This window comes from Oncorhynchus kisutch, linkage group LG29 (genome assembly GCF_002021735.2).
Source record: "Oncorhynchus kisutch isolate 150728-3 linkage group LG29, Okis_V2, whole genome shotgun sequence".
NCBI classification, from domain to species: Eukaryota; Metazoa; Chordata; class Actinopteri; order Salmoniformes; family Salmonidae; genus Oncorhynchus; species Oncorhynchus kisutch.
Genome location: NC_034202.2, coordinates 3361743 through 3385488, shown reverse-complemented (window position 1 = coordinate 3385488; position 23746 = coordinate 3361743). Strand labels below are relative to the sequence as shown.

General features: G+C 45.8%; 56 non-coding genes across 56 annotated transcripts; all 56 read right to left on the bottom strand.

The window, feature by feature from the left end:
- Positions 1 to 137: 137 nt before the first annotated feature.
- trnag-gcc (transfer RNA glycine (anticodon GCC)) lies at positions 138 to 208 on the bottom strand. Its single transcript has one exon. It is a non-coding gene; the product is annotated as a tRNA-Gly (tRNA).
- A 111-nt stretch (positions 209 to 319) lies between these two features.
- Positions 320 to 391, bottom strand: trnad-guc (transfer RNA aspartic acid (anticodon GUC)). The gene has a single exon. It is a non-coding gene; the product is annotated as a tRNA-Asp (tRNA).
- A 553-nt stretch (positions 392 to 944) lies between these two features.
- trnag-gcc (transfer RNA glycine (anticodon GCC)) lies at positions 945 to 1015 on the bottom strand. Its single transcript has one exon. It is a non-coding gene; the product is annotated as a tRNA-Gly (tRNA).
- A 111-nt stretch (positions 1016 to 1126) lies between these two features.
- Positions 1127 to 1198, bottom strand: trnad-guc (transfer RNA aspartic acid (anticodon GUC)). The gene has a single exon. It is a non-coding gene; the product is annotated as a tRNA-Asp (tRNA).
- A 553-nt stretch (positions 1199 to 1751) lies between these two features.
- On the bottom strand, positions 1752 to 1822 carry trnag-gcc (transfer RNA glycine (anticodon GCC)). The gene has a single exon. It is a non-coding gene; the product is annotated as a tRNA-Gly (tRNA).
- A 111-nt stretch (positions 1823 to 1933) lies between these two features.
- On the bottom strand, positions 1934 to 2005 carry trnad-guc (transfer RNA aspartic acid (anticodon GUC)). Its single transcript has one exon. It is a non-coding gene; the product is annotated as a tRNA-Asp (tRNA).
- A 554-nt stretch (positions 2006 to 2559) lies between these two features.
- On the bottom strand, positions 2560 to 2630 carry trnag-gcc (transfer RNA glycine (anticodon GCC)). Its single transcript has one exon. It is a non-coding gene; the product is annotated as a tRNA-Gly (tRNA).
- Positions 2631 to 2741: 111 nt separating this feature from the next.
- Positions 2742 to 2813, bottom strand: trnad-guc (transfer RNA aspartic acid (anticodon GUC)). Its single transcript has one exon. It is a non-coding gene; the product is annotated as a tRNA-Asp (tRNA).
- Positions 2814 to 3366: 553 nt separating this feature from the next.
- On the bottom strand, positions 3367 to 3437 carry trnag-gcc (transfer RNA glycine (anticodon GCC)). Its single transcript has one exon. It is a non-coding gene; the product is annotated as a tRNA-Gly (tRNA).
- A 111-nt stretch (positions 3438 to 3548) lies between these two features.
- trnad-guc (transfer RNA aspartic acid (anticodon GUC)) lies at positions 3549 to 3620 on the bottom strand. Its single transcript has one exon. It is a non-coding gene; the product is annotated as a tRNA-Asp (tRNA).
- Positions 3621 to 4173: 553 nt separating this feature from the next.
- On the bottom strand, positions 4174 to 4244 carry trnag-gcc (transfer RNA glycine (anticodon GCC)). Its single transcript has one exon. It is a non-coding gene; the product is annotated as a tRNA-Gly (tRNA).
- A 111-nt stretch (positions 4245 to 4355) lies between these two features.
- Positions 4356 to 4427, bottom strand: trnad-guc (transfer RNA aspartic acid (anticodon GUC)). The gene has a single exon. It is a non-coding gene; the product is annotated as a tRNA-Asp (tRNA).
- Positions 4428 to 4980: 553 nt separating this feature from the next.
- Positions 4981 to 5051, bottom strand: trnag-gcc (transfer RNA glycine (anticodon GCC)). Its single transcript has one exon. It is a non-coding gene; the product is annotated as a tRNA-Gly (tRNA).
- Positions 5052 to 5162: 111 nt separating this feature from the next.
- Positions 5163 to 5234, bottom strand: trnad-guc (transfer RNA aspartic acid (anticodon GUC)). Its single transcript has one exon. It is a non-coding gene; the product is annotated as a tRNA-Asp (tRNA).
- Positions 5235 to 5787: 553 nt separating this feature from the next.
- Positions 5788 to 5858, bottom strand: trnag-gcc (transfer RNA glycine (anticodon GCC)). Its single transcript has one exon. It is a non-coding gene; the product is annotated as a tRNA-Gly (tRNA).
- A 111-nt stretch (positions 5859 to 5969) lies between these two features.
- Positions 5970 to 6041, bottom strand: trnad-guc (transfer RNA aspartic acid (anticodon GUC)). The gene has a single exon. It is a non-coding gene; the product is annotated as a tRNA-Asp (tRNA).
- Positions 6042 to 6594: 553 nt separating this feature from the next.
- On the bottom strand, positions 6595 to 6665 carry trnag-gcc (transfer RNA glycine (anticodon GCC)). The gene has a single exon. It is a non-coding gene; the product is annotated as a tRNA-Gly (tRNA).
- Positions 6666 to 6776: 111 nt separating this feature from the next.
- On the bottom strand, positions 6777 to 6848 carry trnad-guc (transfer RNA aspartic acid (anticodon GUC)). Its single transcript has one exon. It is a non-coding gene; the product is annotated as a tRNA-Asp (tRNA).
- A 553-nt stretch (positions 6849 to 7401) lies between these two features.
- Positions 7402 to 7472, bottom strand: trnag-gcc (transfer RNA glycine (anticodon GCC)). Its single transcript has one exon. It is a non-coding gene; the product is annotated as a tRNA-Gly (tRNA).
- A 111-nt stretch (positions 7473 to 7583) lies between these two features.
- Positions 7584 to 7655, bottom strand: trnad-guc (transfer RNA aspartic acid (anticodon GUC)). Its single transcript has one exon. It is a non-coding gene; the product is annotated as a tRNA-Asp (tRNA).
- Positions 7656 to 8208: 553 nt separating this feature from the next.
- Positions 8209 to 8279, bottom strand: trnag-gcc (transfer RNA glycine (anticodon GCC)). Its single transcript has one exon. It is a non-coding gene; the product is annotated as a tRNA-Gly (tRNA).
- Positions 8280 to 8390: 111 nt separating this feature from the next.
- trnad-guc (transfer RNA aspartic acid (anticodon GUC)) lies at positions 8391 to 8462 on the bottom strand. Its single transcript has one exon. It is a non-coding gene; the product is annotated as a tRNA-Asp (tRNA).
- Positions 8463 to 9015: 553 nt separating this feature from the next.
- On the bottom strand, positions 9016 to 9086 carry trnag-gcc (transfer RNA glycine (anticodon GCC)). The gene has a single exon. It is a non-coding gene; the product is annotated as a tRNA-Gly (tRNA).
- Positions 9087 to 9197: 111 nt separating this feature from the next.
- trnad-guc (transfer RNA aspartic acid (anticodon GUC)) lies at positions 9198 to 9269 on the bottom strand. The gene has a single exon. It is a non-coding gene; the product is annotated as a tRNA-Asp (tRNA).
- A 553-nt stretch (positions 9270 to 9822) lies between these two features.
- trnag-gcc (transfer RNA glycine (anticodon GCC)) lies at positions 9823 to 9893 on the bottom strand. Its single transcript has one exon. It is a non-coding gene; the product is annotated as a tRNA-Gly (tRNA).
- Positions 9894 to 10004: 111 nt separating this feature from the next.
- trnad-guc (transfer RNA aspartic acid (anticodon GUC)) lies at positions 10005 to 10076 on the bottom strand. The gene has a single exon. It is a non-coding gene; the product is annotated as a tRNA-Asp (tRNA).
- A 553-nt stretch (positions 10077 to 10629) lies between these two features.
- On the bottom strand, positions 10630 to 10700 carry trnag-gcc (transfer RNA glycine (anticodon GCC)). The gene has a single exon. It is a non-coding gene; the product is annotated as a tRNA-Gly (tRNA).
- A 111-nt stretch (positions 10701 to 10811) lies between these two features.
- trnad-guc (transfer RNA aspartic acid (anticodon GUC)) lies at positions 10812 to 10883 on the bottom strand. Its single transcript has one exon. It is a non-coding gene; the product is annotated as a tRNA-Asp (tRNA).
- Positions 10884 to 11436: 553 nt separating this feature from the next.
- Positions 11437 to 11507, bottom strand: trnag-gcc (transfer RNA glycine (anticodon GCC)). Its single transcript has one exon. It is a non-coding gene; the product is annotated as a tRNA-Gly (tRNA).
- A 111-nt stretch (positions 11508 to 11618) lies between these two features.
- Positions 11619 to 11690, bottom strand: trnad-guc (transfer RNA aspartic acid (anticodon GUC)). Its single transcript has one exon. It is a non-coding gene; the product is annotated as a tRNA-Asp (tRNA).
- A 553-nt stretch (positions 11691 to 12243) lies between these two features.
- Positions 12244 to 12314, bottom strand: trnag-gcc (transfer RNA glycine (anticodon GCC)). The gene has a single exon. It is a non-coding gene; the product is annotated as a tRNA-Gly (tRNA).
- Positions 12315 to 12425: 111 nt separating this feature from the next.
- On the bottom strand, positions 12426 to 12497 carry trnad-guc (transfer RNA aspartic acid (anticodon GUC)). The gene has a single exon. It is a non-coding gene; the product is annotated as a tRNA-Asp (tRNA).
- A 553-nt stretch (positions 12498 to 13050) lies between these two features.
- On the bottom strand, positions 13051 to 13121 carry trnag-gcc (transfer RNA glycine (anticodon GCC)). Its single transcript has one exon. It is a non-coding gene; the product is annotated as a tRNA-Gly (tRNA).
- Positions 13122 to 13232: 111 nt separating this feature from the next.
- Positions 13233 to 13304, bottom strand: trnad-guc (transfer RNA aspartic acid (anticodon GUC)). The gene has a single exon. It is a non-coding gene; the product is annotated as a tRNA-Asp (tRNA).
- Positions 13305 to 13857: 553 nt separating this feature from the next.
- On the bottom strand, positions 13858 to 13928 carry trnag-gcc (transfer RNA glycine (anticodon GCC)). The gene has a single exon. It is a non-coding gene; the product is annotated as a tRNA-Gly (tRNA).
- A 111-nt stretch (positions 13929 to 14039) lies between these two features.
- On the bottom strand, positions 14040 to 14111 carry trnad-guc (transfer RNA aspartic acid (anticodon GUC)). The gene has a single exon. It is a non-coding gene; the product is annotated as a tRNA-Asp (tRNA).
- Positions 14112 to 14664: 553 nt separating this feature from the next.
- trnag-gcc (transfer RNA glycine (anticodon GCC)) lies at positions 14665 to 14735 on the bottom strand. The gene has a single exon. It is a non-coding gene; the product is annotated as a tRNA-Gly (tRNA).
- A 111-nt stretch (positions 14736 to 14846) lies between these two features.
- trnad-guc (transfer RNA aspartic acid (anticodon GUC)) lies at positions 14847 to 14918 on the bottom strand. Its single transcript has one exon. It is a non-coding gene; the product is annotated as a tRNA-Asp (tRNA).
- A 553-nt stretch (positions 14919 to 15471) lies between these two features.
- Positions 15472 to 15542, bottom strand: trnag-gcc (transfer RNA glycine (anticodon GCC)). The gene has a single exon. It is a non-coding gene; the product is annotated as a tRNA-Gly (tRNA).
- A 111-nt stretch (positions 15543 to 15653) lies between these two features.
- trnad-guc (transfer RNA aspartic acid (anticodon GUC)) lies at positions 15654 to 15725 on the bottom strand. Its single transcript has one exon. It is a non-coding gene; the product is annotated as a tRNA-Asp (tRNA).
- Positions 15726 to 16278: 553 nt separating this feature from the next.
- On the bottom strand, positions 16279 to 16349 carry trnag-gcc (transfer RNA glycine (anticodon GCC)). Its single transcript has one exon. It is a non-coding gene; the product is annotated as a tRNA-Gly (tRNA).
- A 111-nt stretch (positions 16350 to 16460) lies between these two features.
- Positions 16461 to 16532, bottom strand: trnad-guc (transfer RNA aspartic acid (anticodon GUC)). Its single transcript has one exon. It is a non-coding gene; the product is annotated as a tRNA-Asp (tRNA).
- Positions 16533 to 17085: 553 nt separating this feature from the next.
- On the bottom strand, positions 17086 to 17156 carry trnag-gcc (transfer RNA glycine (anticodon GCC)). The gene has a single exon. It is a non-coding gene; the product is annotated as a tRNA-Gly (tRNA).
- A 111-nt stretch (positions 17157 to 17267) lies between these two features.
- trnad-guc (transfer RNA aspartic acid (anticodon GUC)) lies at positions 17268 to 17339 on the bottom strand. The gene has a single exon. It is a non-coding gene; the product is annotated as a tRNA-Asp (tRNA).
- Positions 17340 to 17892: 553 nt separating this feature from the next.
- Positions 17893 to 17963, bottom strand: trnag-gcc (transfer RNA glycine (anticodon GCC)). The gene has a single exon. It is a non-coding gene; the product is annotated as a tRNA-Gly (tRNA).
- Positions 17964 to 18074: 111 nt separating this feature from the next.
- Positions 18075 to 18146, bottom strand: trnad-guc (transfer RNA aspartic acid (anticodon GUC)). Its single transcript has one exon. It is a non-coding gene; the product is annotated as a tRNA-Asp (tRNA).
- Positions 18147 to 18699: 553 nt separating this feature from the next.
- On the bottom strand, positions 18700 to 18770 carry trnag-gcc (transfer RNA glycine (anticodon GCC)). The gene has a single exon. It is a non-coding gene; the product is annotated as a tRNA-Gly (tRNA).
- A 109-nt stretch (positions 18771 to 18879) lies between these two features.
- On the bottom strand, positions 18880 to 18951 carry trnad-guc (transfer RNA aspartic acid (anticodon GUC)). The gene has a single exon. It is a non-coding gene; the product is annotated as a tRNA-Asp (tRNA).
- Positions 18952 to 19504: 553 nt separating this feature from the next.
- Positions 19505 to 19576, bottom strand: trnag-gcc (transfer RNA glycine (anticodon GCC)). The gene has a single exon. It is a non-coding gene; the product is annotated as a tRNA-Gly (tRNA).
- A 111-nt stretch (positions 19577 to 19687) lies between these two features.
- trnad-guc (transfer RNA aspartic acid (anticodon GUC)) lies at positions 19688 to 19759 on the bottom strand. The gene has a single exon. It is a non-coding gene; the product is annotated as a tRNA-Asp (tRNA).
- A 735-nt stretch (positions 19760 to 20494) lies between these two features.
- Positions 20495 to 20565, bottom strand: trnad-guc (transfer RNA aspartic acid (anticodon GUC)). Its single transcript has one exon. It is a non-coding gene; the product is annotated as a tRNA-Asp (tRNA).
- Positions 20566 to 21125: 560 nt separating this feature from the next.
- trnag-gcc (transfer RNA glycine (anticodon GCC)) lies at positions 21126 to 21196 on the bottom strand. The gene has a single exon. It is a non-coding gene; the product is annotated as a tRNA-Gly (tRNA).
- A 110-nt stretch (positions 21197 to 21306) lies between these two features.
- Positions 21307 to 21378, bottom strand: trnad-guc (transfer RNA aspartic acid (anticodon GUC)). Its single transcript has one exon. It is a non-coding gene; the product is annotated as a tRNA-Asp (tRNA).
- Positions 21379 to 21931: 553 nt separating this feature from the next.
- Positions 21932 to 22002, bottom strand: trnag-gcc (transfer RNA glycine (anticodon GCC)). Its single transcript has one exon. It is a non-coding gene; the product is annotated as a tRNA-Gly (tRNA).
- A 735-nt stretch (positions 22003 to 22737) lies between these two features.
- Positions 22738 to 22807, bottom strand: trnag-gcc (transfer RNA glycine (anticodon GCC)). Its single transcript has one exon. It is a non-coding gene; the product is annotated as a tRNA-Gly (tRNA).
- A 731-nt stretch (positions 22808 to 23538) lies between these two features.
- trnag-gcc (transfer RNA glycine (anticodon GCC)) lies at positions 23539 to 23608 on the bottom strand. Its single transcript has one exon. It is a non-coding gene; the product is annotated as a tRNA-Gly (tRNA).
- Positions 23609 to 23746: the final 138 nt, after the last annotated feature.

The following is a 23746-nucleotide window of genomic DNA, read 5'->3' as shown; positions in this document are numbered from 1 at the left end:
AAGCAAAGTGAGATTTTTCAAGAGTCAGTTGAGATTTCGACCAAGACCAACAGAGATTTCTGTTGGCCTGGCAATCGAACACAGATTTCTTCCTCAGGGGTTTGCATACTTCACGAAATTACATGTTCAAAACATCCTGCATTGGCCGGGAATCGAACCCGGGCCTCCCGCGTGGCAGGCGAGAATTCTACCACTGAACAACCAATGCCTTGGAATACTGAGAAAAGGCCGGAAATCGTATCATAAAGCTTTATCTCCAAGCATATGTTTCGATTTGTGGGCTAAGCTACACTGTTCACCTTAAAAAAAGGAGTCCTTTCTCCCCGTCGGGGAATTGAACCCCGGTCTCCCGCGTGACAGGCGGGGATACTCACCACTATACTAACGAGGAGCTGGTGTGTTGGACCTTTGAAAAAACGTGGAGCATTGGTACAAACCATAAGTTTGCAGTGTTGGGCTTTAACCCTTCTAACAAAAACATCTGTATAGACTGAATGGTTAGAGCTAGAAGCTGCTGTGACCCCTCTATGGAATGCTGGGACTCTCACGAACACGTACATGGAATCGATTTCGCTCTATACCACTCACAGGCCACACAATCGTAGTTAGAAGGTGACGCGTTTGTGGGATGTCCCAGGACATTGTCACAAATGCCAAACTCAAGACAGTTGTCACTGACTAGTTGGTTACTGGTTTCCCTTTTAACAACTAAAGCCTTGCACAAAGTAAATCACCTCACACACTGGACATCTACAATGGATTGACCAAAGTCTCCTGAGAATGAGTGAATGTCCAAACTGAAAACGAAAGCAAAGTGAGATTTTTCAAGAGTCAGTTGAGATTTCGACCAAGACCAACAGAGATTTCTGTTGGCCTGGCAATCGAACACAGATTTCTTCCTCAGGGGTTTGCATACTTCACGAAATTACATGTTCAAAACATCCTGCATTGGCCGGGAATCGAACCCGGGCCTCCCGCGTGGCAGGCGAGAATTCTACCACTGAACAACCAATGCCTTGGAATACTGAGAAAAGGCCGGAAATCGTATCATAAAGCTTTATCTCCAAGCATATGTTTCGATTTGTGGGCTAAGCTACACTGTTCACCTTAAAAAAAGGAGTCCTTTCTCCCCGTCGGGGAATTGAACCCCGGTCTCCCGCGTGACAGGCGGGGATACTCACCACTATACTAACGAGGAGCTGGTGTGTTGGACCTTTGAAAAAACGTGGAGCATTGGTACAAACCATAAGTTTGCAGTGTTGGGCTTTAACCCTTCTAACAAAAACATCTGTATAGACTGAATGGTTAGAGCTAGAAGCTGCTGTGACCCCTCTATGGAATGCTGGGACTCTCACGAACACGTACATGGAATCGATTTCGCTCTATACCACTCACAGGCCACACAATCGTAGTTAGAAGGTGACGCGTTTGTGGGATGTCCCAGGACATTGTCACAAATGCCAAACTCAAGACAGTTGTCACTGACTAGTTGGTTACTGGTTTCCCTTTTAACAACTAAAGCCTTGCACAAAGTAAATCACCTCACACACTGGACATCTACAATGGATTGACCAAAGTCTCCTGAGAATGAGTGAATGTCCAAACTGAAAACGAAAGCAAAGTGAGATTTTTCAAGAGTCAGTTGAGATTTCGACCAAGACCAACAGAGATTTCTGTTGGCCTGGCAATCGAACACAGATTTCTTCCTCAGGGGTTTGCATACTTCACGAAATTACATGTTCAAAACATCCTGCATTGGCCGGGAATCGAACCCGGGCCTCCCGCGTGGCAGGCGAGAATTCTACCACTGAACAACCAATGCCTTGGAATACTGAGAAAAGGCCGGAAATCGTATCATAAAGCTTTATCTCCAAGCATATGTTTCGATTTGTGGGCTAAGCTACACTGTTCACCTTAAAAAAAGGAGTCCTTTCTCCCCGTCGGGGAATTGAACCCCGGTCTCCCGCGTGACAGGCGGGGATACTCACCACTATACTAACGAGGAGCTGGTGTGTTGGACCTTTGAAAAAACGTGGAGCATTGGTACAAACCATAAGTTTGCAGTGTTGGGCTTTAACCCTTCTAACAAAAACATCTGTATAGACTGAATGGTTAGAGCTAGAAGCTGCTGTGACCCCTCTATGGAATGCTGGGACTCTCACGAACACGTACATGGAATCGATTTCGCTCTATACCACTCACAGGCCACACAATCGTAGTTAGAAGGTGACGCGTTTGTGGGATGTCCCAGGACATTGTCACAAATGCCAAACTCAAGACAGTTGTCACTGACTAGTTGGTTACTGGTTTCCCTTTTAACAACTAAAGCCTTGCACAAAGTAAATCACCTCACACACTGGACATCTACAATGGATTGCACCAAAGTCTCCTGAGAATGAGTGAATGTCCAAACTGAAAACGAAAGCAAAGTGAGATTTTTCAAGAGTCAGTTGAGATTTCGACCAAGACCAACAGAGATTTCTGTTGGCCTGGCAATCGAACACAGATTTCTTCCTCAGGGGTTTGCATACTTCACGAAATTACATGTTCAAAACATCCTGCATTGGCCGGGAATCGAACCCGGGCCTCCCGCGTGGCAGGCGAGAATTCTACCACTGAACAACCAATGCCTTGGAATACTGAGAAAAGGCCGGAAATCGTATCATAAAGCTTTATCTCCAAGCATATGTTTCGATTTGTGGGCTAAGCTACACTGTTCACCTTAAAAAAAGGAGTCCTTTCTCCCCGTCGGGGAATTGAACCCCGGTCTCCCGCGTGACAGGCGGGGATACTCACCACTATACTAACGAGGAGCTGGTGTGTTGGACCTTTGAAAAAACGTGGAGCATTGGTACAAACCATAAGTTTGCAGTGTTGGGCTTTAACCCTTCTAACAAAAACATCTGTATAGACTGAATGGTTAGAGCTAGAAGCTGCTGTGACCCCTCTATGGAATGCTGGGACTCTCACGAACACGTACATGGAATCGATTTCGCTCTATACCACTCACAGGCCACACAATCGTAGTTAGAAGGTGACGCGTTTGTGGGATGTCCCAGGACATTGTCACAAATGCCAAACTCAAGACAGTTGTCACTGACTAGTTGGTTACTGGTTTCCCTTTTAACAACTAAAGCCTTGCACAAAGTAAATCACCTCACACACTGGACATCTACAATGGATTGACCAAAGTCTCCTGAGAATGAGTGAATGTCCAAACTGAAAACGAAAGCAAAGTGAGATTTTTCAAGAGTCAGTTGAGATTTCGACCAAGACCAACAGAGATTTCTGTTGGCCTGGCAATCGAACACAGATTTCTTCCTCAGGGGTTTGCATACTTCACGAAATTACATGTTCAAAACATCCTGCATTGGCCGGGAATCGAACCCGGGCCTCCCGCGTGGCAGGCGAGAATTCTACCACTGAACAACCAATGCCTTGGAATACTGAGAAAAGGCCGGAAATCGTATCATAAAGCTTTATCTCCAAGCATATGTTTCGATTTGTGGGCTAAGCTACACTGTTCACCTTAAAAAAAGGAGTCCTTTCTCCCCGTCGGGGAATTGAACCCCGGTCTCCCGCGTGACAGGCGGGGATACTCACCACTATACTAACGAGGAGCTGGTGTGTTGGACCTTTGAAAAAACGTGGAGCATTGGTACAAACCATAAGTTTGCAGTGTTGGGCTTTAACCCTTCTAACAAAAACATCTGTATAGACTGAATGGTTAGAGCTAGAAGCTGCTGTGACCCCTCTATGGAATGCTGGGACTCTCACGAACACGTACATGGAATCGATTTCGCTCTATACCACTCACAGGCCACACAATCGTAGTTAGAAGGTGACGCGTTTGTGGGATGTCCCAGGACATTGTCACAAATGCCAAACTCAAGACAGTTGTCACTGACTAGTTGGTTACTGGTTTCCCTTTTAACAACTAAAGCCTTGCACAAAGTAAATCACCTCACACACTGGACATCTACAATGGATTGACCAAAGTCTCCTGAGAATGAGTGAATGTCCAAACTGAAAACGAAAGCAAAGTGAGATTTTTCAAGAGTCAGTTGAGATTTCGACCAAGACCAACAGAGATTTCTGTTGGCCTGGCAATCGAACACAGATTTCTTCCTCAGGGGTTTGCATACTTCACGAAATTACATGTTCAAAACATCCTGCATTGGCCGGGAATCGAACCCGGGCCTCCCGCGTGGCAGGCGAGAATTCTACCACTGAACAACCAATGCCTTGGAATACTGAGAAAAGGCCGGAAATCGTATCATAAAGCTTTATCTCCAAGCATATGTTTCGATTTGTGGGCTAAGCTACACTGTTCACCTTAAAAAAAGGAGTCCTTTCTCCCCGTCGGGGAATTGAACCCCGGTCTCCCGCGTGACAGGCGGGGATACTCACCACTATACTAACGAGGAGCTGGTGTGTTGGACCTTTGAAAAAACGTGGAGCATTGGTACAAACCATAAGTTTGCAGTGTTGGGCTTTAACCCTTCTAACAAAAACATCTGTATAGACTGAATGGTTAGAGCTAGAAGCTGCTGTGACCCCTCTATGGAATGCTGGGACTCTCACGAACACGTACATGGAATCGATTTCGCTCTATACCACTCACAGGCCACACAATCGTAGTTAGAAGGTGACGCGTTTGTGGGATGTCCCAGGACATTGTCACAAATGCCAAACTCAAGACAGTTGTCACTGACTAGTTGGTTACTGGTTTCCCTTTTAACAACTAAAGCCTTGCACAAAGTAAATCACCTCACACACTGGACATCTACAATGGATTGACCAAAGTCTCCTGAGAATGAGTGAATGTCCAAACTGAAAACGAAAGCAAAGTGAGATTTTTCAAGAGTCAGTTGAGATTTCGACCAAGACCAACAGAGATTTCTGTTGGCCTGGCAATCGAACACAGATTTCTTCCTCAGGGGTTTGCATACTTCACGAAATTACATGTTCAAAACATCCTGCATTGGCCGGGAATCGAACCCGGGCCTCCCGCGTGGCAGGCGAGAATTCTACCACTGAACAACCAATGCCTTGGAATACTGAGAAAAGGCCGGAAATCGTATCATAAAGCTTTATCTCCAAGCATATGTTTCGATTTGTGGGCTAAGCTACACTGTTCACCTTAAAAAAAGGAGTCCTTTCTCCCCGTCGGGGAATTGAACCCCGGTCTCCCGCGTGACAGGCGGGGATACTCACCACTATACTAACGAGGAGCTGGTGTGTTGGACCTTTGAAAAAACGTGGAGCATTGGTACAAACCATAAGTTTGCAGTGTTGGGCTTTAACCCTTCTAACAAAAACATCTGTATAGACTGAATGGTTAGAGCTAGAAGCTGCTGTGACCCCTCTATGGAATGCTGGGACTCTCACGAACACGTACATGGAATCGATTTCGCTCTATACCACTCACAGGCCACACAATCGTAGTTAGAAGGTGACGCGTTTGTGGGATGTCCCAGGACATTGTCACAAATGCCAAACTCAAGACAGTTGTCACTGACTAGTTGGTTACTGGTTTCCCTTTTAACAACTAAAGCCTTGCACAAAGTAAATCACCTCACACACTGGACATCTACAATGGATTGACCAAAGTCTCCTGAGAATGAGTGAATGTCCAAACTGAAAACGAAAGCAAAGTGAGATTTTTCAAGAGTCAGTTGAGATTTCGACCAAGACCAACAGAGATTTCTGTTGGCCTGGCAATCGAACACAGATTTCTTCCTCAGGGGTTTGCATACTTCACGAAATTACATGTTCAAAACATCCTGCATTGGCCGGGAATCGAACCCGGGCCTCCCGCGTGGCAGGCGAGAATTCTACCACTGAACAACCAATGCCTTGGAATACTGAGAAAAGGCCGGAAATCGTATCATAAAGCTTTATCTCCAAGCATATGTTTCGATTTGTGGGCTAAGCTACACTGTTCACCTTAAAAAAAGGAGTCCTTTCTCCCCGTCGGGGAATTGAACCCCGGTCTCCCGCGTGACAGGCGGGGATACTCACCACTATACTAACGAGGAGCTGGTGTGTTGGACCTTTGAAAAAACGTGGAGCATTGGTACAAACCATAAGTTTGCAGTGTTGGGCTTTAACCCTTCTAACAAAAACATCTGTATAGACTGAATGGTTAGAGCTAGAAGCTGCTGTGACCCCTCTATGGAATGCTGGGACTCTCACGAACACGTACATGGAATCGATTTCGCTCTATACCACTCACAGGCCACACAATCGTAGTTAGAAGGTGACGCGTTTGTGGGATGTCCCAGGACATTGTCACAAATGCCAAACTCAAGACAGTTGTCACTGACTAGTTGGTTACTGGTTTCCCTTTTAACAACTAAAGCCTTGCACAAAGTAAATCACCTCACACACTGGACATCTACAATGGATTGACCAAAGTCTCCTGAGAATGAGTGAATGTCCAAACTGAAAACGAAAGCAAAGTGAGATTTTTCAAGAGTCAGTTGAGATTTCGACCAAGACCAACAGAGATTTCTGTTGGCCTGGCAATCGAACACAGATTTCTTCCTCAGGGGTTTGCATACTTCACGAAATTACATGTTCAAAACATCCTGCATTGGCCGGGAATCGAACCCGGGCCTCCCGCGTGGCAGGCGAGAATTCTACCACTGAACAACCAATGCCTTGGAATACTGAGAAAAGGCCGGAAATCGTATCATAAAGCTTTATCTCCAAGCATATGTTTCGATTTGTGGGCTAAGCTACACTGTTCACCTTAAAAAAAGGAGTCCTTTCTCCCCGTCGGGGAATTGAACCCCGGTCTCCCGCGTGACAGGCGGGGATACTCACCACTATACTAACGAGGAGCTGGTGTGTTGGACCTTTGAAAAAACGTGGAGCATTGGTACAAACCATAAGTTTGCAGTGTTGGGCTTTAACCCTTCTAACAAAAACATCTGTATAGACTGAATGGTTAGAGCTAGAAGCTGCTGTGACCCCTCTATGGAATGCTGGGACTCTCACGAACACGTACATGGAATCGATTTCGCTCTATACCACTCACAGGCCACACAATCGTAGTTAGAAGGTGACGCGTTTGTGGGATGTCCCAGGACATTGTCACAAATGCCAAACTCAAGACAGTTGTCACTGACTAGTTGGTTACTGGTTTCCCTTTTAACAACTAAAGCCTTGCACAAAGTAAATCACCTCACACACTGGACATCTACAATGGATTGACCAAAGTCTCCTGAGAATGAGTGAATGTCCAAACTGAAAACGAAAGCAAAGTGAGATTTTTCAAGAGTCAGTTGAGATTTCGACCAAGACCAACAGAGATTTCTGTTGGCCTGGCAATCGAACACAGATTTCTTCCTCAGGGGTTTGCATACTTCACGAAATTACATGTTCAAAACATCCTGCATTGGCCGGGAATCGAACCCGGGCCTCCCGCGTGGCAGGCGAGAATTCTACCACTGAACAACCAATGCCTTGGAATACTGAGAAAAGGCCGGAAATCGTATCATAAAGCTTTATCTCCAAGCATATGTTTCGATTTGTGGGCTAAGCTACACTGTTCACCTTAAAAAAAGGAGTCCTTTCTCCCCGTCGGGGAATTGAACCCCGGTCTCCCGCGTGACAGGCGGGGATACTCACCACTATACTAACGAGGAGCTGGTGTGTTGGACCTTTGAAAAAACGTGGAGCATTGGTACAAACCATAAGTTTGCAGTGTTGGGCTTTAACCCTTCTAACAAAAACATCTGTATAGACTGAATGGTTAGAGCTAGAAGCTGCTGTGACCCCTCTATGGAATGCTGGGACTCTCACGAACACGTACATGGAATCGATTTCGCTCTATACCACTCACAGGCCACACAATCGTAGTTAGAAGGTGACGCGTTTGTGGGATGTCCCAGGACATTGTCACAAATGCCAAACTCAAGACAGTTGTCACTGACTAGTTGGTTACTGGTTTCCCTTTTAACAACTAAAGCCTTGCACAAAGTAAATCACCTCACACACTGGACATCTACAATGGATTGACCAAAGTCTCCTGAGAATGAGTGAATGTCCAAACTGAAAACGAAAGCAAAGTGAGATTTTTCAAGAGTCAGTTGAGATTTCGACCAAGACCAACAGAGATTTCTGTTGGCCTGGCAATCGAACACAGATTTCTTCCTCAGGGGTTTGCATACTTCACGAAATTACATGTTCAAAACATCCTGCATTGGCCGGGAATCGAACCCGGGCCTCCCGCGTGGCAGGCGAGAATTCTACCACTGAACAACCAATGCCTTGGAATACTGAGAAAAGGCCGGAAATCGTATCATAAAGCTTTATCTCCAAGCATATGTTTCGATTTGTGGGCTAAGCTACACTGTTCACCTTAAAAAAAGGAGTCCTTTCTCCCCGTCGGGGAATTGAACCCCGGTCTCCCGCGTGACAGGCGGGGATACTCACCACTATACTAACGAGGAGCTGGTGTGTTGGACCTTTGAAAAAACGTGGAGCATTGGTACAAACCATAAGTTTGCAGTGTTGGGCTTTAACCCTTCTAACAAAAACATCTGTATAGACTGAATGGTTAGAGCTAGAAGCTGCTGTGACCCCTCTATGGAATGCTGGGACTCTCACGAACACGTACATGGAATCGATTTCGCTCTATACCACTCACAGGCCACACAATCGTAGTTAGAAGGTGACGCGTTTGTGGGATGTCCCAGGACATTGTCACAAATGCCAAACTCAAGACAGTTGTCACTGACTAGTTGGTTACTGGTTTCCCTTTTAACAACTAAAGCCTTGCACAAAGTAAATCACCTCACACACTGGACATCTACAATGGATTGACCAAAGTCTCCTGAGAATGAGTGAATGTCCAAACTGAAAACGAAAGCAAAGTGAGATTTTTCAAGAGTCAGTTGAGATTTCGACCAAGACCAACAGAGATTTCTGTTGGCCTGGCAATCGAACACAGATTTCTTCCTCAGGGGTTTGCATACTTCACGAAATTACATGTTCAAAACATCCTGCATTGGCCGGGAATCGAACCCGGGCCTCCCGCGTGGCAGGCGAGAATTCTACCACTGAACAACCAATGCCTTGGAATACTGAGAAAAGGCCGGAAATCGTATCATAAAGCTTTATCTCCAAGCATATGTTTCGATTTGTGGGCTAAGCTACACTGTTCACCTTAAAAAAAGGAGTCCTTTCTCCCCGTCGGGGAATTGAACCCCGGTCTCCCGCGTGACAGGCGGGGATACTCACCACTATACTAACGAGGAGCTGGTGTGTTGGACCTTTGAAAAAACGTGGAGCATTGGTACAAACCATAAGTTTGCAGTGTTGGGCTTTAACCCTTCTAACAAAAACATCTGTATAGACTGAATGGTTAGAGCTAGAAGCTGCTGTGACCCCTCTATGGAATGCTGGGACTCTCACGAACACGTACATGGAATCGATTTCGCTCTATACCACTCACAGGCCACACAATCGTAGTTAGAAGGTGACGCGTTTGTGGGATGTCCCAGGACATTGTCACAAATGCCAAACTCAAGACAGTTGTCACTGACTAGTTGGTTACTGGTTTCCCTTTTAACAACTAAAGCCTTGCACAAAGTAAATCACCTCACACACTGGACATCTACAATGGATTGACCAAAGTCTCCTGAGAATGAGTGAATGTCCAAACTGAAAACGAAAGCAAAGTGAGATTTTTCAAGAGTCAGTTGAGATTTCGACCAAGACCAACAGAGATTTCTGTTGGCCTGGCAATCGAACACAGATTTCTTCCTCAGGGGTTTGCATACTTCACGAAATTACATGTTCAAAACATCCTGCATTGGCCGGGAATCGAACCCGGGCCTCCCGCGTGGCAGGCGAGAATTCTACCACTGAACAACCAATGCCTTGGAATACTGAGAAAAGGCCGGAAATCGTATCATAAAGCTTTATCTCCAAGCATATGTTTCGATTTGTGGGCTAAGCTACACTGTTCACCTTAAAAAAAGGAGTCCTTTCTCCCCGTCGGGGAATTGAACCCCGGTCTCCCGCGTGACAGGCGGGGATACTCACCACTATACTAACGAGGAGCTGGTGTGTTGGACCTTTGAAAAAACGTGGAGCATTGGTACAAACCATAAGTTTGCAGTGTTGGGCTTTAACCCTTCTAACAAAAACATCTGTATAGACTGAATGGTTAGAGCTAGAAGCTGCTGTGACCCCTCTATGGAATGCTGGGACTCTCACGAACACGTACATGGAATCGATTTCGCTCTATACCACTCACAGGCCACACAATCGTAGTTAGAAGGTGACGCGTTTGTGGGATGTCCCAGGACATTGTCACAAATGCCAAACTCAAGACAGTTGTCACTGACTAGTTGGTTACTGGTTTCCCTTTTAACAACTAAAGCCTTGCACAAAGTAAATCACCTCACACACTGGACATCTACAATGGATTGACCAAAGTCTCCTGAGAATGAGTGAATGTCCAAACTGAAAACGAAAGCAAAGTGAGATTTTTCAAGAGTCAGTTGAGATTTCGACCAAGACCAACAGAGATTTCTGTTGGCCTGGCAATCGAACACAGATTTCTTCCTCAGGGGTTTGCATACTTCACGAAATTACATGTTCAAAACATCCTGCATTGGCCGGGAATCGAACCCGGGCCTCCCGCGTGGCAGGCGAGAATTCTACCACTGAACAACCAATGCCTTGGAATACTGAGAAAAGGCCGGAAATCGTATCATAAAGCTTTATCTCCAAGCATATGTTTCGATTTGTGGGCTAAGCTACACTGTTCACCTTAAAAAAAGGAGTCCTTTCTCCCCGTCGGGGAATTGAACCCCGGTCTCCCGCGTGACAGGCGGGGATACTCACCACTATACTAACGAGGAGCTGGTGTGTTGGACCTTTGAAAAAACGTGGAGCATTGGTACAAACCATAAGTTTGCAGTGTTGGGCTTTAACCCTTCTAACAAAAACATCTGTATAGACTGAATGGTTAGAGCTAGAAGCTGCTGTGACCCCTCTATGGAATGCTGGGACTCTCACGAACACGTACATGGAATCGATTTCGCTCTATACCACTCACAGGCCACACAATCGTAGTTAGAAGGTGACGCGTTTGTGGGATGTCCCAGGACATTGTCACAAATGCCAAACTCAAGACAGTTGTCACTGACTAGTTGGTTACTGGTTTCCCTTTTAACAACTAAAGCCTTGCACAAAGTAAATCACCTCACACACTGGACATCTACAATGGATTGACCAAAGTCTCCTGAGAATGAGTGAATGTCCAAACTGAAAACGAAAGCAAAGTGAGATTTTTCAAGAGTCAGTTGAGATTTCGACCAAGACCAACAGAGATTTCTGTTGGCCTGGCAATCGAACACAGATTTCTTCCTCAGGGGTTTGCATACTTCACGAAATTACATGTTCAAAACATCCTGCATTGGCCGGGAATCGAACCCGGGCCTCCCGCGTGGCAGGCGAGAATTCTACCACTGAACAACCAATGCCTTGGAATACTGAGAAAAGGCCGGAAATCGTATCATAAAGCTTTATCTCCAAGCATATGTTTCGATTTGTGGGCTAAGCTACACTGTTCACCTTAAAAAAAGGAGTCCTTTCTCCCCGTCGGGGAATTGAACCCCGGTCTCCCGCGTGACAGGCGGGGATACTCACCACTATACTAACGAGGAGCTGGTGTGTTGGACCTTTGAAAAAACGTGGAGCATTGGTACAAACCATAAGTTTGCAGTGTTGGGCTTTAACCCTTCTAACAAAAACATCTGTATAGACTGAATGGTTAGAGCTAGAAGCTGCTGTGACCCCTCTATGGAATGCTGGGACTCTCACGAACACGTACATGGAATCGATTTCGCTCTATACCACTCACAGGCCACACAATCGTAGTTAGAAGGTGACGCGTTTGTGGGATGTCCCAGGACATTGTCACAAATGCCAAACTCAAGACAGTTGTCACTGACTAGTTGGTTACTGGTTTCCCTTTTAACAACTAAAGCCTTGCACAAAGTAAATCACCTCACACACTGGACATCTACAATGGATTGACCAAAGTCTCCTGAGAATGAGTGAATGTCCAAACTGAAAACGAAAGCAAAGTGAGATTTTTCAAGAGTCAGTTGAGATTTCGACCAAGACCAACAGAGATTTCTGTTGGCCTGGCAATCGAACACAGATTTCTTCCTCAGGGGTTTGCATACTTCACGAAATTACATGTTCAAAACATCCTGCATTGGCCGGGAATCGAACCCGGGCCTCCCGCGTGGCAGGCGAGAATTCTACCACTGAACAACCAATGCCTTGGAATACTGAGAAAAGGCCGGAAATCGTATCATAAAGCTTTATCTCCAAGCATATGTTTCGATTTGTGGGCTAAGCTACACTGTTCACCTTAAAAAAAGGAGTCCTTTCTCCCCGTCGGGGAATTGAACCCCGGTCTCCCGCGTGACAGGCGGGGATACTCACCACTATACTAACGAGGAGCTGGTGTGTTGGACCTTTGAAAAAACGTGGAGCATTGGTACAAACCATAAGTTTGCAGTGTTGGGCTTTAACCCTTCTAACAAAAACATCTGTATAGACTGAATGGTTAGAGCTAGAAGCTGCTGTGACCCCTCTATGGAATGCTGGGACTCTCACGAACACGTACATGGAATCGATTTCGCTCTATACCACTCACAGGCCACACAATCGTAGTTAGAAGGTGACGCGTTTGTGGGATGTCCCAGGACATTGTCACAAATGCCAAACTCAAGACAGTTGTCACTGACTAGTTGGTTACTGGTTTCCCTTTTAACAACTAAAGCCTTGCACAAAGTAAATCACCTCACACACTGGACATCTACAATGGATTGACCAAAGTCTCCTGAGAATGAGTGAATGTCCAAACTGAAAACGAAAGCAAAGTGAGATTTTTCAAGAGTCAGTTGAGATTTCGACCAAGACCAACAGAGATTTCTGTTGGCCTGGCAATCGAACACAGATTTCTTCCTCAGGGGTTTGCATACTTCACGAAATTACATGTTCAAAACATCCTGCATTGGCCGGGAATCGAACCCGGGCCTCCCGCGTGGCAGGCGAGAATTCTACCACTGAACAACCAATGCCTTGGAATACTGAGAAAAGGCCGGAAATCGTATCATAAAGCTTTATCTCCAAGCATATGTTTCGATTTGTGGGCTAAGCTACACTGTTCACCTTAAAAAAAGGAGTCCTTTCTCCCCGTCGGGGAATTGAACCCCGGTCTCCCGCGTGACAGGCGGGGATACTCACCACTATACTAACGAGGAGCTGGTGTGTTGGACCTTTGAAAAAACGTGGAGCATTGGTACAAACCATAAGTTTGCAGTGTTGGGCTTTAACCCTTCTAACAAAAACATCTGTATAGACTGAATGGTTAGAGCTAGAAGCTGCTGTGACCCCTCTATGGAATGCTGGGACTCTCACGAACACGTACATGGAATCGATTTCGCTCTATACCACTCACAGGCCACACAATCGTAGTTAGAAGGTGACGCGTTTGTGGGATGTCCCAGGACATTGTCACAAATGCCAAACTCAAGACAGTTGTCACTGACTAGTTGGTTACTGGTTTCCCTTTTAACAACTAAAGCCTTGCACAAAGTAAATCACCTCACACACTGGACATCTACAATGGATTGACCAAAGTCTCCTGAGAATGAGTGAATGTCCAAACTGAAAACGAAAGCAAAGTGAGATTTTTCAAGAGTCAGTTGAGATTTCGACCAAGACCAACAGAGATTTCTGTTGGCCTGGCAATCGAACACAGATTTCTTCCTCAGGGGTTTGCATACTTCACGAAATTACATGTTCAAAACATCCTGCATTGGCCGGGAATCGAACCCGGGCCTCCCGCGTGGCAGGCGAGAATTCTACCACTGAACAACCAATGCCTTGGAATACTGAGAAAAGGCCGGAAATCGTATCATAAAGCTTTATCTCCAAGCATATGTTTCGATTTGTGGGCTAAGCTACACTGTTCACCTTAAAAAAAGGAGTCCTTTCTCCCCGTCGGGGAATTGAACCCCGGTCTCCCGCGTGACAGGCGGGGATACTCACCACTATACTAACGAGGAGCTGGTGTGTTGGACCTTTGAAAAAACGTGGAGCATTGGTACAAACCATAAGTTTGCAGTGTTGGGCTTTAACCCTTCTAACAAAAACATCTGTATAGACTGAATGGTTAGAGCTAGAAGCTGCTGTGACCCCTCTATGGAATGCTGGGACTCTCACGAACACGTACATGGAATCGATTTCGCTCTATACCACTCACAGGCCACACAATCGTAGTTAGAAGGTGACGCGTTTGTGGGATGTCCCAGGACATTGTCACAAATGCCAAACTCAAGACAGTTGTCACTGACTAGTTGGTTACTGGTTTCCCTTTTAACAACTAAAGCCTTGCACAAAGTAAATCACCTCACACACTGGACATCTACAATGGATTGACCAAAGTCTCCTGAGAATGAGTGAATGTCCAAACTGAAAACGAAAGCAAAGTGAGATTTTTCAAGAGTCAGTTGAGATTTCGACCAAGACCAACAGAGATTTCTGTTGGCCTGGCAATCGAACACAGATTTCTTCCTCAGGGGTTTGCATACTTCACGAAATTACATGTTCAAAACATCCTGCATTGGCCGGGAATCGAACCCGGGCCTCCCGCGTGGCAGGCGAGAATTCTACCACTGAACAACCAATGCCTTGGAATACTGAGAAAAGGCCGGAAATCGTATCATAAAGCTTTATCTCCAAGCATATGTTTCGATTTGTGGGCTAAGCTACACTGTTCACCTTAAAAAAAGGAGTCCTTTCTCCCCGTCGGGGAATTGAACCCCGGTCTCCCGCGTGACAGGCGGGGATACTCACCACTATACTAACGAGGAGCTGGTGTGTTGGACCTTTGAAAAAACGTGGAGCATTGGTACAAACCATAAGTTTGCAGTGTTGGGCTTTAACCCTTCTAACAAAAACATCTGTATAGACTGAATGGTTAGAGCTAGAAGCTGCTGTGACCCCTCTATGGAATGCTGGGACTCTCACGAACACGTACATGGAATCGATTTCGCTCTATACCACTCACAGGCCACACAATCGTAGTTAGAAGGTGACGCGTTTGTGGGATGTCCCAGGACATTGTCACAAATGCCAAACTCAAGACAGTTGTCACTGACTAGTTGGTTACTGGTTTCCCTTTTAACAACTAAAGCCTTGCACAAAGTAAATCACCTCACACACTGGACATCTACAATGGATTGACCAAAGTCTCCTGAGAATGAGTGAATGTCCAAACTGAAAACGAAAGCAAAGTGAGATTTTTCAAGAGTCAGTTGAGATTTCGACCAAGACCAACAGAGATTTCTGTTGGCCTGGCAATCGAACACAGATTTCTTCCTCAGGGGTTTGCATACTTCACGAAATTACATGTTCAAAACATCCTGCATTGGCCGGGAATCGAACCCGGGCCTCCCGCGTGGCAGGCGAGAATTCTACCACTGAACAACCAATGCCTTGGAATACTGAGAAAAGGCCGGAAATCGTATCATAAAGCTTTATCTCCAAGCATATGTTTCGATTTGTGGGCTAAGCTACACTGTTCACCTTAAAAAAAGGAGTCCTTTCTCCCCGTCGGGGAATTGAACCCCGGTCTCCCGCGTGACAGGCGGGGATACTCACCACTATACTAACGAGGAGCTGGTGTGTTGGACCTTTGAAAAAACGTGGAGCATTGGTACAAACCATAAGTTTGCAGTGTTGGGCTTTAACCCTTCTAACAAAAACATCTGTATAGACTGAATGGTTAGAGCTAGAAGCTGCTGTGACCCCTCTATGGAATGCTGGGACTCTCACGAACACGTACATGGAATCGATTTCGCTCTATACCACTCACAGGCCACACAATCGTAGTTAGAAGGTGACGCGTTTGTGGGATGTCCCAGGACATTGTCACAAATGCCAAACTCAAGACAGTTGTCACTGACTAGTTGGTTACTGGTTTCCCTTTTAACAACTAAAGCCTTGCACAAAGTAAATCACCTCACACACTGGACATCTACAATGGATTGACCAAAGTCTCCTGAGAATGAGTGAATGTCCAAACTGAAAACGAAAGCAAAGTGAGATTTTTCAAGAGTCAGTTGAGATTTCGACCAAGACCAACAGAGATTTCTGTTGGCCTGGCAATCGAACACAGATTTCTTCCTCAGGGGTTTGCATACTTCACGAAATTACATGTTCAAAACATCCTGCATTGGCCGGGAATCGAACCCGGGCCTCCCGCGTGGCAGGCGAGAATTCTACCACTGAACAACCAATGCCTTGGAATACTGAGAAAAGGCCGGAAATCGTATCATAAAGCTTTATCTCCAAGCATATGTTTCGATTTGTGGGCTAAGCTACACTGTTCACCTTAAAAAAAGGAGTCCTTTCTCCCCGTCGGGGAATTGAACCCCGGTCTCCCGCGTGACAGGCGGGGATACTCACCACTATACTAACGAGGAGCTGGTGTGTTGGACCTTTGAAAAAACGTGGAGCATTGGTACAAACCATAAGTTTGCAGTGTTGGGCTTTAACCCTTCTAACAAAAACATCTGTATAGACTGAATGGTTAGAGCTAGAAGCTGCTGTGACCCCTCTATGGAATGCTGGGACTCTCACGAACACGTACATGGAATCGATTTCGCTCTATACCACTCACAGGCCACACAATCGTAGTTAGAAGGTGACGCGTTTGTGGGATGTCCCAGGACATTGTCACAAATGCCAAACTCAAGACAGTTGTCACTGACTAGTTGGTTACTGGTTTCCCTTTTAACAACTAAAGCCTTGCACAAAGTAAATCACCTCACACACTGGACATCTACAATGGATTGACCAAAGTCTCCTGAGAATGAGTGAATGTCCAAACTGAAAACGAAAGCAAAGTGAGATTTTTCAAGAGTCAGTTGAGATTTCGACCAAGACCAACAGAGATTTCTGTTGGCCTGGCAATCGAACACAGATTTCTTCCTCAGGGGTTTGCATACTTCACGAAATTACATGTTCAAAACATCCTGCATTGGCCGGGAATCGAACCCGGGCCTCCCGCGTGGCAGGCGAGAATTCTACCACTGAACAACCAATGCCTTGGAATACTGAGAAAAGGCCGGAAATCGTATCATAAAGCTTTATCTCCAAGCATATGTTTCGATTTGTGGGCTAAGCTACACTGTTCACCTTAAAAAAAGGAGTCCTTTCTCCCCGTCGGGGAATTGAACCCCGGTCTCCCGCGTGACAGGCGGGGATACTCACCACTATACTAACGAGGAGCTGGTGTGTTGGACCTTTGAAAAAACGTGGAGCATTGGTACAAACCATAAGTTTGCAGTGTTGGGCTTTAACCCTTCTAACAAAAACATCTGTATAGACTGAATGGTTAGAGCTAGAAGCTGCTGTGACCCCTCTATGGAATGCTGGGACTCTCACGAACACGTACATGGAATCGATTTCGCTCTATACCACTCACAGGCCACACAATCGTAGTTAGAAGGTGACGCGTTTGTGGGATGTCCCAGGACATTGTCACAAATGCCAAACTCAAGACAGTTGTCACTGACTAGTTGGTTACTGGTTTCCCTTTTAACAACTAAAGCCTTGCACAAAGTAAATCACCTCACACACTGGACATCTACAATGGATTGACCAAAGTCTCCTGAGAATGAGTGAATGTCCAAACTGAAAACGAAAGCAAAGTGAGATTTTTCAAGAGTCAGTTGAGATTTCGACCAAGACCAACAGAGATTTCTGTTGGCCTGGCAATCGAACACAGATTTCTTCCTCAGGGGTTTGCATACTTCACGAAATTACATGTTCAAAACATCCTGCATTGGCCGGGAATCGAACCCGGGCCTCCCGCGTGGCAGGCGAGAATTCTACCACTGAACAACCAATGCCTTGGAATACTGAGAAAAGGCCGGAAATCGTATCATAAAGCTTTATCTCCAAGCATATGTTTCGATTTGTGGGCTAAGCTACACTGTTCACCTTAAAAAAAGGAGTCCTTTCTCCCCGTCGGGGAATTGAACCCCGGTCTCCCGCGTGACAGGCGGGGATACTCACCACTATACTAACGAGGAGCTGGTGTGTTGGACCTTTGAAAAAACGTGGAGCATTGGTACAAACCATAAGTTTGCAGTGTTGGGCTTTAACCCTTCTAACAAAAACATCTGTATAGACTGAATGGTTAGAGCTAGAAGCTGCTGTGACCCCTCTATGGAATGCTGGGACTCTCACGAACACGTACATGGAATCGATTTCGCTCTATACCACTCACAGGCCACACAATCGTAGTTAGAAGGTGACGCGTTTGTGGGATGTCCCAGGACATTGTCACAAATGCCAAACTCAAGACAGTTGTCACTGACTAGTTGGTTACTGGTTTCCCTTTTAACAACTAAAGCCTTGCACAAAGTAAATCACCTCACACACTGGACATCTACAATGGATTGACCAAAGTCTCCTGAGAATGAGTGAATGTCCAAACTGAAAACGAAAGCAAAGTGAGATTTTTCAAGAGTCAGTTGAGATTTCGACCAAGACCAACAGAGATTTCTGTTGGCCTGGCAATCGAACACAGATTTCTTCCTCAGGGGTTTGCATACTTCACGAAATTACATGTTCAAAACATCCTGCATTGGCCGGGAATCGAACCCGGGCCTCCCGCGTGGCAGGCGAGAATTCTACCACTGAACAACCAATGCCTTGGAATACTGAGAAAAGGCCGGAAATCGTATCATAAAGCTTTATCTCCAAGCATATGTTTCGATTTGTGGGCTAAGCTACACTGTTCACCTTAAAAAAGAGTCCTTTCTCCCCGTCGGGGAATTGAACCCCGGTCTCCCGCGTGACAGGCGGGGATACTCACCACTATACTAACGAGGAGCTGGTGTGTTGGACCTTTGAAAAAACGTGGAGCATTGGTACAAACCATAAGTTTGCAGTGTTGGGCTTTAACCCTTCTAACAAAAACATCTGTATAGACTGAATGGTTAGAGCTAGAAGCTGCTGTGACCCCTCTATGGAATGCTGGGACTCTCACGAACACGTACATGGAATCGATTTCGCTCTATACCACTCACAGGCCACACAATCGTAGTTAGAAGGTGACGCGTTTGTGGGATGTCCCAGGACATTGTCACAAATGCCAAACTCAAGACAGTTGTCACTGACTAGTTGGTTACTGGTTTCCCTTTTAACAACTAAAGCCTTGCACAAAGTAAATCACCTCACACACTGGACATCTACAATGGATTGACCAAAGTCTCCTGAGAATGAGTGAATGTCCAAACTGAAAACGAAAGCAAAGTGAGATTTTTCAAGAGTCAGTTGAGATTTCGACCAAGACCAACAGAGATTTCTGTTGGCCTGGCAATCGAACACAGATTTCTTCCTCAGGGGTTTGCATACTTCACGAAATTACATGTTCAAAACATCCTGCATTGGCCGGGAATCGAACCCGGGCCTCCCGCGTGGCAGGCGGAGAATTCTACCACTGAACAACCAATGCCTTGGAATACTGAGAAAAGGCCGGAAATCGTATCATAAAGCTTTATCTCCAAGCATATGTTTCGATTTGTGGGCTAAGCTACACTGTTCACCTTAAAAAAAGGAGTCCTTTCTCCCCGTCGGGGAATTGAACCCCGGTCTCCCGCGTGACAGGCGGGGATACTCACCACTATACTAACGAGGAGCTGGTGTGTTGGACCTTTGAAAAAACGTGGAGCATTGGTACAAACCATAAGTTTGCAGTGTTGGCTTTAACCCTTCTAACAAAAACATCTGTATAGACTGAATGGTTAGAGCTAGAAAGCTGCTGTGACCCCTCTATGGAATGCTGGGACTCTCACGAACACGTACATGGAATCGATTTCGCTCTATACCACTCACAGGCCACACAATCGTAGTTAGAAGGTGACGCGTTTGTGGGATGTCCCAGGACATTGTCACAAATGCCAAACTCAAGACAGTTGTCACTGACTAGTTGGTTACTGGTTTCCCTTTTAACAACTAAAGCCTTGCACAAAGTAAATCACCTCACACACTGGACATCTACAATGGATTGACCAAAGTCTCCTGAGAATGAGTGAATGGTCCAAACTGAAACGAAAGCAAAGTGAGATTTTTCAAGAGTCAGTTGAGATTTCGACCAAGACCAACAGAGATTTCTGTTGGCCTGGCAATCGAACACAGATTTCTTCCTCAGGGGTTTGCTACTTCACGAAATTACATGTTCAAAACATCCTGCATTGGCCGGGAATCGAACCACGGGCCTCCCGCGTGGCAGGCGGAGAATTCACCACTGAACAACCAATGCCTTGGAATACTGAGAAAAGGCCGGAAATCGTATCATAAAGCTTTATCTCCAAGCATATGTTTCGATTTGTGGGCTAAGCTACACTGTTCACCTTAAAAAAAGGAGTCCTTTCTCCCCGTCGGGAATTGAACCCCGGTCTCCCGCGTGACAGGCGGGGATACTCACCACTATACTAACGAGGAGGCTGGTGTGTTGGACCTTTGAAAAAACGTGGAGCATTGGTTACAAACCCATAAGTTTGCAGTGTTGGGCTTTAACCCTTCTAACAAAAACATCTGTATAGACTGAATGGTTAGAGCTAGAAGCTGCTGTGACCCCTCTATGGAATGCTGGGACTCTCACGAACACGTACATGGAATCGATTTCGCTCTATACCACTCACAGGCCCACACAATCGTAGTTAGCAGGTGACGCGTTTGTGGGATGTCCCAGGACATTGTCACAAATGCCAAACTCAAGACAGTTGTCACTGACTAGTTGGTTACTGGTTTCCCCTTTTAACAACTAAAGCCTTGCACAAAGTAAATCCACCTCACACACTGGACATCTACAATGGATTCACCAAAGTCTCCTGAGAATGAGGTGAATGTCCCAAACTGAAACGAAAGCAAAGTGAGATTTTTCAAGAGTCAGTTGAGATTTCGACCAAGACAACAGAGATTTCTGTTGGCCTGGCAATCGAACACAGATTTCTTCCTCAGGGGTTTGCATACTTCACGAAATTACATGTTCAAAAACATCCTGCATTGGCCGGGAATCGAACCCGGGCCTCCCGCGTGGCAGGCGAGAATTCTACCACTGAACAACCAATGCCTTGGAATACTGAGAAAAGGCCGGAAATCGTATCATAAAGCTTTATCTCCAAGCATATGTTTCGATTTGTGGGCTCAGCTACACTGTTCACCTTAAAAAAGGAGTCCTTTCTCCCCGTCGGGGAATTGAACCCCGGTCTCCCGCGTGACAGGCGGGGATACTCACCACTATACTAACGAGGAGCTGGTTGTGTTGGACCTTTGAAAAAACGGTGGAGCATTGGTACAAACCATAAGTTTGCAGTGTTGGGCTTTAACCCTTCTAACAAAAACATCTGTATAGACTGAATGGTTAGAGCTAGAAGCTGCTGTGACCCCTCTATGGAATGCTGGGGACTCTCACGAACACGTACATGGAATCGATTTCGCTCTATACCACTCACAGGCCACACAATCGTAGTTAGAAGGTGACGCGTTTGTGGGATGTCCCAGGACATTGTCACAAATGCCAAACTCAAGACAGTGTCACTGACTAGTTGGTTACTGGTTTCCCTTTTAACAACTAAAGCCTTGCACAAAGTAAATCACCTCACACACTGGACATCTACAATGGATTCACCAAGTCTCCTGAGAATGAGTGAATGTCCAAACTGAAAACGAAAGCAAAGTGAGATTTTTCAAGAGTCAGTTGAGATTTCGACCAAGACCAACAGAGATTCTGTTGGCCTGGCAATCGAACACAGATTTCTTCCTCAGGGGTTTGCATACTTCACGAAATTACATGTTCAAAACATCCTGCATTGGCCGGGAATCGAACCCGGGCCTCCCGCGTGGCAGGCGAGAATTCTACCACTGAACAACCAATGCCTTGGAATACTGAGAAAAAGGCCGGAAATCGTATCATAAAGCTTTATCTCCAAGCATATGTTTCGATTTGTGGGCTCAGCTACATGTTCACCTTAAAAAAGGAGTCCTTTCTCCCGTCGGGGAACTTGAACCCCGGTCTCCCGCGTGACAGGCGGGGATACTCACCACTATACTAACGAGGAGCTGGTGTGTTGGACCTTTGAAAAAACGTGGAGCATTTGGTACAAACCATAAGTTTGCAGTGTTGGGCTTTAACCCTTCTAACAAAAACATCTGTATAGACTGAATGGTTAGAGCTAGAAGCTGCTGTGACCCCTCTATGGAATGCTGGGACTCTCACGAACACGTACATGGAATCGATTTCGCTCTATACCACTCACAGGCCACACAATCGTAGTTAGAAGGTGACGCGTTTGTGGGATGTCCCAGGACATTGTCACAAATGCCAAACTCAAGACAGTTGTCACTGACTAGTTGGTTACTGGTTTCCCTTTTAACAACTAAACGCCTTGCACAAGTAAATCACCTCACACACTGGACATCTACAATGGATTGACCAAAGTCTCCTGAGAATGAGTGAATGTCCCAAACTGAAAACGAAAGCAAAGTGAGATTTTCAAGAGTCAGTTGAGATTTCGACCAAGACCACAGAGATTTCTGTTGGCCTGGCAATCGAACACAGATTTCTTCCTCAGGGGTTTGCATACTTCACGAAATTACATGTTCAAAACATCCTGCATTGGCCGGGAATCGAACCCGGGCCTCCCGCGTGGCAGGCGAGAATTCTACCACTGAACAACCATGCCTTGGAATACTGAGAAAAGGCCGGAAATCGTATCATAAAGCTTATCTCCAAGCATATGTTTCGATTTGTGGGCTAAGCTACATTGTTCACCTTAAAAAAAGCAGTCCTTTCTCCCCGTCGGGGAATTGAACCCGGTCTCCCGCGTGACAGGCGGGGATACTCACACTATACTAACGAGGAGCTGGTGTGTTGGACCTTTGAAAAAACGTGGAGCATTGGTACAAACCATAAGTTTGCAGTGTTGGGCTTTAACCCTTCTAACAAAAACATCTGTATAGACTGAATGGTTAGAGCTAGAAGCTGCTGTGACCCCTCTATGGAATGCTGGGACTCTCACGAACACGTACATGGAATCGATTTCGCTCTATACCACTCACAGGCCACACAATCGTAGTTAGAAGGTGACGCGTTTGTGGGATGTCCCAGGACATTGTCACAAATGCCAAACTCAAGACAGTTGTCACTGACTAGTTGGTTACTCGTTTCCCTTTTAACAACTAAAGCCTTGCACAAAGTAAATCACCTCACACACTGGACATCTACAATGGATTCACCAAAGTCTCTGAGAATGAGTGAATGTCCAAACTGAAAACGAAAGCAAAGTGAGATTTTTCAAGAGTCAGTTGAGATTTCGACCAAGACAACAGAGATTTCTGTTGGCCTGGCAATCGAACACAGATTTTTCCTCCAGGGGTTTGCATACTTCACGAAATTACATGTTCAAAACATCCTGCATTGGCCGGGAATCGAACCCGGGCCTCCCGCGTGGCAGGCGAGATTCTACCACTGAACAACCAATGCCTTGGAATACTGAGAAAAAGCCGGAAATCGTATCATAGCTTATCTCCAAGCATATGTTTCGATTTGTGGGCTCAGCTACATTGTTCACCTTAAAAAAAGCAGTCCTTTCTCCCCGTCGGGAATTGAACCCGGTCTCCC